The sequence below is a fragment of the Dama dama genome, chromosome 20, assembly GCF_033118175.1.
Source record: "Dama dama isolate Ldn47 chromosome 20, ASM3311817v1, whole genome shotgun sequence".
NCBI classification, from domain to species: domain Eukaryota; kingdom Metazoa; phylum Chordata; class Mammalia; order Artiodactyla; family Cervidae; genus Dama; species Dama dama.
In genome coordinates, this window is record NC_083700.1 from 10,621,071 (window position 1) to 10,629,557 (window position 8,487).

An 8,487-nucleotide genomic window follows, 5' to 3' on the forward strand; every position below is an offset into this window, starting at 1 on the left:
TCCCTGAGGGTGTTTCTGGGTGAGATTAACATTTGGGGGTTGGGGGGAGCGGGGGGGGGTCACCCTATCAGTTGAAGTCTTGAAAGCACAAAAAGGCAGGGGAGACTTTCAAGTTAATGGAGTAATAAAACGGGGAGACCACCTTCCCCCCAACAAATACATCAAAAACTCATGTGCATGTGAAACAGCTCCTACAGAACATCTTCTGGATGCTGGCAGAGGATCCCAGACTTCCAAAAAGGCAAACCAGCCCCCTCAGAATGAGGTAGGGGAAAAGATAAAGACGAAAAGGGAGACAAAGGATATCAGGTTGGGGACCTGCACCCCCGGGGAGTGAGTAGTGAAGGAGAAAAGCCCGTACACTAGGAAACACCCTCACAGGCCGGGTCAGCTTTGGAACCTCAGAGGGCAGCAAAACAGCACATGCTCAGAAGGCAAAACGGAGAGAGCTCACCACAGAGATCATGCGGAGCAGCAGTTCCCAGCTGAGAATAGGCTCACATGCTCATACCCGCTGTGGAGAGTGGGGGCTGGGTGCAGAGGCTCAGGTTTTGGGGGTTGGACCTCAGGGAGAGAACCAGGGTTGGCTGCCATGAAGATACTCTGACGGCACTAATGCAACACAGATGTTAGCTGAGACTCCGATCTGGCCTTGCTCTAGCTTGTATTGATCTCAGCTGTTACATAATCATTGTTTACAAAATGTGGGGCAAGAAAGCCTGACCATGCCATCTTGGCTCATTTGCTTGTTCTCTATAGAGGGCATGGCAACCCACTCCAATATTCTTGCCTGGAGAATCCCATGGGCGGAGGAGCCTGGTAGGCTACGTTACACAGGGTTGCAAAGAGTCAGACACAACTGAAGCAACTTAGCATGCATACACACACAGAATTTTAGAGCAAATACAAGCTAGAGCAAGGCAAGATCTGAGTCTGAACTAACCCCACACTGCCCACAACAGGTCCACAGATGTTCCTAGAAATACTGGAGGGCTTTCTCAGTAGGCAAATTGACTGGAGCAGGAAAACAGAGGAATCACATGGACATTCTTATCACTACCATTCTATATATTCTCCCTCCCCCTTTTTTTATGTTGTTCTAACAATGTTCTTTATTACTCCTTTAATTTTTGTTTTTTTATAACTTACTTTTCCCTTTTTAAAAAACACATTATTTTTAAATAACTTCATTTTATTTTTTCCTATTTCTACTCCTTAGTACTGCTTAGTTACACTGCAATTTTTTTCCATGTTTTTGATTTTGTATTTTTGAGAGTCTAATTTTTAGTATCCATTTTCACTTAGGGGCTTGATTATTGGCTTGATTGCTCTCTTCATTTTTGACTTCCTTTATTTTCTCTTCTCTCTTTGTAAGTGTGTGTCTCTTTGGGTGTTCTTGGCTGTTGACTGTTGTTTCACCATTAGTCTTGGGATTTTGTTTTCTGTGCTGTGTGGCCTGTGAAATCTTGGTGCTACAGTAAGGGGTTGGGCCTGAACCCCAGAGGTTGGATACCCAGGTTTTGAACTTTGGGCCACCAGAGAACTTCCGACACTACGGAATATTAATAGGTGAGAGCCCTCTCAAAGGCCTTTGTATCAAAACTAAGACCAAGCCCCACTCAAAGGCCTGCAAGCTCTAGTTCCAGATGTCTTGTGCCAAATCTTTAGCAAAGTAGGAAGACAAACCTGCCCATTTGCAGAAAGGCTGCCCCAAAACATACCAAGCTCATAGACACCCCAAAACACACTACTAGAGACAGTACTACCTTTCAGAGAGACCAGATCCAGCTCCATCCACCAGAACACAGACACAAGTACCCCTCTCAGGAAAACTTCATTAGGCATTGGACCAACCCCAGGAATCACAGCTACCACCAAGGGGCAGGATGAAGACATCACAATTAAAAGGTACTACAACTTCCAACCTGTAGCCAGGAGACCCCCAAACACAGTAAATTAAGCAAAATGAAATGACATAGAAGCATGCAGCAGCTGAAGGGACATGGTAAAATCTCACAAGACCAAACAAATGAAGAAATAATCAGTCTACATGAAAATAAATCCAGAATAATGATAGTAAAGATGACCTAAAATCTTGGAAATAAAATAGAGGCACAGATAAACAGGTTGGAGGCACAGATTGAGAAGATACAAGAAATGTTTACCAAGGACCCAGAAGATTTAAAGGACAGACAATCAGCAATGAACAAAATAACTGAGATGAAAAACATTAGAGGGAACCAATGGCAGAATAAGAGAAGCAGCCGAATAGAGAAGTGAGCTGGAAGATAGAATAGCAAAAATAACTGAAGCAGAGCAGCATGAAGAAAAAAGAATAAAAAGAAATGAGGACAGTCTTAAAGACCTCTGGGACAACATTAAGTGGCCCAATATTTGAATCATAGGGGTCCCAGAAGAAGAGGACAAAAAGAAAAGGTATGAGAAAATATTTGAGAAGATTATAGTCAAAAACTTCCCTAAAATGGGAAGGAAATAGCCACCCAAGTCCAGGAAGACCAGACAATGCCACACAGGATAAACCCAAGGAGAAATATGCCTAAACACATTTTAATCAAATAAACAAAAATTAAACACAAACAGCAAATATTAAAAGCAGCAAGTGAAAAGCAACAAATAACATACAAGCGGATCCCCATAAGGCCAGTAGCTGATTTTTCAACAGAAACTCTGTAGTCCAGAAGAGAGTAGCAGGATATAATTAAAGTGATGAAAGGGAAAAAACTATAAACTGTGGTTTTTCCAACATGGTTTGGTTTTTCCAAACTATAAGTATGGTTTTCCATCATGTATGGATATGAGAGTTGGACTATAAAGAAGGCTGAGTACTAAAGAATTGATGCTTTTGAACTGTGGTGTTCGAGAGGACTCTTGAGAGTCCCTTGGACAGCAAGGAGAACCAACCAATCAATCCAAAAGGAAATCAGTCCTGACTATACATTGAAAGGACTGATGCTGAAACTGAAATGCCAATACTTTGGCCACCTGATGTGAAGAACTGAGTCACTGGAAAAGACCCTGATGCTGGGAAAGATTGAAGGCAGGAGGAGAAGGGGATGACAGAGGATGAGATGATTGGATGGCATCACTAACTCAATGGACATGAGTTTGAGCAAACTCTGGGAGTTGGTGAAAGACAGGGAAGCCTGGTGTGCTGCAGTCCATGGGGTCTCAGAGTTGGACACAGATAAGTGACTGCACTTAACTGAACTGAACTATATATACTGTCAATAAGAGACCCACCTCGGACCTAGGGACACATACAAACCGAAAGTGAGCAGTTGGAAAAAGATATTCCATCCAAACGGAAAATAAAAGAAAATGGGAGGACTACTCACATCAGATAAAATAGACTTTAAAATAAAGACCAATACAGGAGACAACAGAGAACACTACAAAATGATCAAGGGATCAATCCAAGAAGAAGATATAACAATTATAAATATATATGCACCCAACATAGGAGCACCTCAATAGGTAAGGCAAATGCTAACAACTATTAAAATGGAAATTGATAGTAGCACAGTAATAGTAGGGGACTTTAACACCCCACTCATACCAGTGGACAGAGCAGCCAGACAGAAAATTAATAAGCACAAGCTTTAAATGATACACTGAACCAGTTAGACCTGGTAGATGTCTACAGAACATTTAACCCCAAAATAATAGATTTCCTTTCTTTCTCAAGTGCACATGGAACATTCTCCAGGATCGATCACATCTTGGTAAATTTTAAAAAATTTAAATCATTTCAAGCATCATTTCTGACCACAATGGTATTTATAAAATTAGATATCAACTACAGGGAAAAAAAAAAAAAACTGTAAAAAACACAAACACATGGAGCCTAAACAATCCAATTCTGAATAACCAACAGATCACTGAAGAAATCAAAAAGGAAATGAAAATATGCCTAGAAACAAATGACAATGAAAACATGACAACTCAAAACCTGTGGAATGAATAAAAGCAATGCTAAGAGGGAAGTTAACAGTAATACAAGCCTACCTCAAGAAACAAGAGAAACAACAACTAAAGAACCTAACTTCACACCTAAAGCAACTAGTAAAAACGATTAAAAAAAACCCAAAGTCAGTAGAAGAAATAAATCATAAAGATCAGAGCTTAAATAAGTGAAAAAGAAGTGAAGGAGACAATAACAAAGACAAATAAAACTAAAAGATGGTTCTTTGAAAAGATGAACAAAAGTGACAAAGCATTAGCCAGACTCATCAAGGAAAAAAGGGTAAGACTCAAATCAATAAGACAAGAAATGAAAAAGGAGAAGTTACAATGAACAACACAGAAATTCAAAAGATAAAAGATCATAAGACTCTTACGAGCAACTATATACTAATAAAATGGACAAACTGGCAGAAATGGACAGATTCTTAGAAAGTGTAACCTTCAAAAACTGAACCAGGAAGAAATAGAAAATACGAACAGACCAATCACAAACATGGAAATTGAAACTATAATAAAACGTCTTTCAAAAAACATAGCCCAGGACCAGATGGCTCCAGGCAAATTCTACCGAAAGTTTAGAGAAGCCCTAACAGGTTTCATGCTCAAACTCTTCAGGAAAATTGCAGAGGAAGGAAAACTCCCAAATCCATTCTATGAAGCCACCACCACCCTGATACCAAAACCAAAGATGCCACAAGAATAGAGAATTACAGGACAGTATCACTGATGAACATAGATGCAAAAATCCCCAACAGAATTTTAGGAATCAGAATCCAACACAAGAGAAAAAGAATTACATATCATAATCAAGTCAACTTTATCCCAGGGATGCAAAGATTCTTCAATATATGGAACTCAATCAATGTGATATACCATATTAACAAATTGAAAGATAAAAACTATATGATAATCTCAATAGATGCAGAGAAAAGCTTTTGAGAAACTTCAACAATCATTTAAGATAAAAATTCTCCAGAAACAGGCACAGATGGAGCATACCTCAACAGAACAAAGGCCATATGTGACAAACCTACAGCAAACATTATTCTCAATGGTGAAAAACTGAAAGCATCTCATCTAAAATCTGGAACAAGACAAGGTACCCACTATGACCACTATTATTCAACAGAGTTTTAGAAATCCTAGCCACAGCAATCAGAAAAGGAAAAGAAATAAAAGAAATAAAGATTGGAAAAGAAGAATTAAAATTCTCACTGTTTGCAGATGACATGATACTATACATATAAAACCCTAAAGATGCCACCAGAAAATTACTAGAGCTAATCAATGAATACAGTAAAGTTTCAAGGTATAAAATTAATACACAGAAATCTCTTGCATTCCTATACACTAATGATGAAAAATCAAAAAGAAAAATTAAAGAAACAATCCCATTCACCACTGCAACAAAAATAATAAATACTTAGGAATAAATCTGTCTAAACAGGCAAAAGACCTATATGCAGAAAATTGTAAGACACTGATGAAAGAAGTCAAAGATGACACAGAGAGATATACCATGTTCTTGGATTGGAAGAATCAATATTGTGAAAGTGAAAATACTAGCCAAAGCAATCTATAGATTCAAGACACCCCCTATCAAACTACCAATGGTATATTTTTCATAGAACTAAAGCAATTAATTTCACAACTTGTATGGGAACCCAAAAGACACCAAAGCAATCTTGAGAAAGAAGAGTGGAGCTGGAGGAATCAACCCTGCTGACTTCAGACAATGCCACAGAGCCACAGTCATCAAGGCAGTATGGTACTGGCACAAAGACAGAAACACAGACCAATAGAACAACATAGAAACTCTGGAAATAAATCTATGCACCTATGAGCACCTTACATGTGACATATTAGCAAAAATGTATTAACAAAATGGAAAAAAGACAGTCTCTTCAATAAGTGGTGCTGGGAAAACTGGTCAGCTACGTGTAAAAGAATAAAAGTAAAACAATTCCTAACACCATACACAAAAGTGAACTCAAAATGGATTAAAGATGTAAAAGACCAGAAACTATAAAACTCTTAGAGGAAAATATAAGCAGAACACTACTTGACACAAATTACAGCAAGATCCTCTATGACCCACCTCCTAGAGTAATGTAAATAAAAACAAAAATAAACAAATGTAACCTAATTAAACTTAAAAAACTTTTGCACAGTGAAGAAAACTATAAACAAGGTAAAAAGACAACCCTCAGAATGGGAGAAAATAATAGCAAATGAAACAACTGACAAAGGATTAGTTTCTAAAATATACAAGCAGCTCATTCTGCTCAATACCAGAAAAACAAACAGCTCAATCAAAAAGTAGGCCGAAGACCTACACAGACATTTCTCTAAAGAAAACATACAGATGACTGAAAATATGCTCAAAATCACACATTATTAGAGAAATTCAAAGCTGGCATAAATTCGACATTCAAAAAACTAAGATCACGGCATCTTGTCCCATCACTTTATGGAAAATTGAAGGGAAAAGGGGGGAAAGAAACAGTGACAGATTTTATTTTCTTGGGCTCCAAAATCACTGTGGACAGTGACTGCATGCATGAAATTAAAAGATGCTTGTTCCTTGAAAGGAAAGCTATGATAGACTTAGACAGCATATTAAAAAGCAAAGACATCACCTTGTCAACAAAAGTTTGCATAGTCAGAGCTAAGGTTTTCCAGTAGCCATGTATGGATGTGAGATTTGGACCATAAAGAAGACTGAGTGCTGAAGAATTGATGCCTTTGAAATGAGGTGCTTGAGAATACTGTCGAGAGCCCCTTTGACAGCAAGGAGATCAAACCAGTCAATTCTAAAGGAAATCAACCCTGACTAATCATTCAAAGGACTGCTGAAATTCCAATACTATGGTCGCCTGATGTAAAGATCTGATTTCAGATCATTGGAAAGGACTCTGATGCTGGAAAAGAGTGAAGGCAAAAGGAGAAGAGGGTGGCAGAGGATGGGGTGGTTAGATATCATCACCGACTCAATGGGCATGTGTTTGGGCAAACTCCAGGAGATAGTGAAGGACAGAGGAGGCTGGTGTGCTGCAGTCCATGGAGTCACAAAGATTCGGACATGACTTAGCAACTGAAAAACAAAAAGAAAATCAAAACTACAATGAGGTATCACCTCACACCAGTCAGAATTGCCATTCTCAAAAATCTACAAACAATAAATGGTGGAGAGGGTGTGGAGAAAATGGAACCCTCTTGCATTGTTGGTGGGAATGCAAACTGATACAGCCACTATGGAGAACAGTATGGAGATTCCTTAGAAAACTAGAAATAAAACTGTCATGTGACTCAACAGTCCCACTACTGGACATATATCTGATGGAAATCATAATTAAAAAAACAAACAAATGTGTATCCCAGTGTCATCGCAGCACTGTTTATAATAGCTAGTACAAGGAAACAACCTAGATGTCCATCAACAAATGAATAGATAAAGAAAACGTGGTACATATAAACAATGGAATATTACTCAGCTATAAAAAGGAACACATTTGAGTCATGAAGTGGATGCACTTAGAACCTATTACACAGATGAAGTCAGAAAAAGAAAAACAATTATCACATATTAACACATATATATGGAATTTAGAAAGATGATACTGATGATCCTACTTGTCATAGACATAAAGAACATACTTTTGGACACAGTGAGGGAAGGAGAGGGTAGGATTATTTGCAAGAGCATTGAAACATATATATTACCATATGTAAAATAGATAGCCAGTGGGAATTTGCTGTATGACGCAAGGAACCCAAATCCAGTGCTTTGTGGTGACCTAGAGAGTTGGATGGGATGAGAGGTGGGAGGGAGATTCAAGACGGAGGGGATATATGTATACCTATGGTTGATTCATGTTGATGCATGGCAGAAACCAACACAATATTTAAAGTAATTATCCTCCAATTAAAAATTAAACAAAATTTTTTTTAAAAAACAGTATGGAAAAAGAACAAAAAGGCTTATCCTCCCACAAGTTTAGAACTCCTCCTGACTGTGTTCAAACTAGGATATTTGGTTTTTCCTGACACTATCAGTTCTCCTGGGTCTCCAGCTGGCTGACTTGGGTCTTGAGACTTGTAAACCTCCATAATTGCATGAGCCAATTCCTCATAATAAATCTCTGTATATGTGTGTGCATGTGTATGTATTTGTGTGTGTATGTGGTATGTTATTGGTTCCATTTTTCTGGAGAACACTGACTAATACATCAATCAATAGAAAATTTTTCCCAAGCTCCCTTTTCATCTAACTGGGGCCATGTGCCCGGTTTTAGCCAATAGAAAGTGGGTGGAATTGTTGTAACAAGAAGTGAGGGACTCAGAAGTGGAACCACATAATGTAATGAACCTGGGTCCAAGCAATTGTTTGGAAGCTGGCTGGCTGATCTGCATTGGACATGCATGGTAAGAAAGCTTGGGTTTGTTTGTTATAAGAAGATGGCCTGGGCTCCCTAAGACACCCCTCTCTTTCCCTCAGACCAG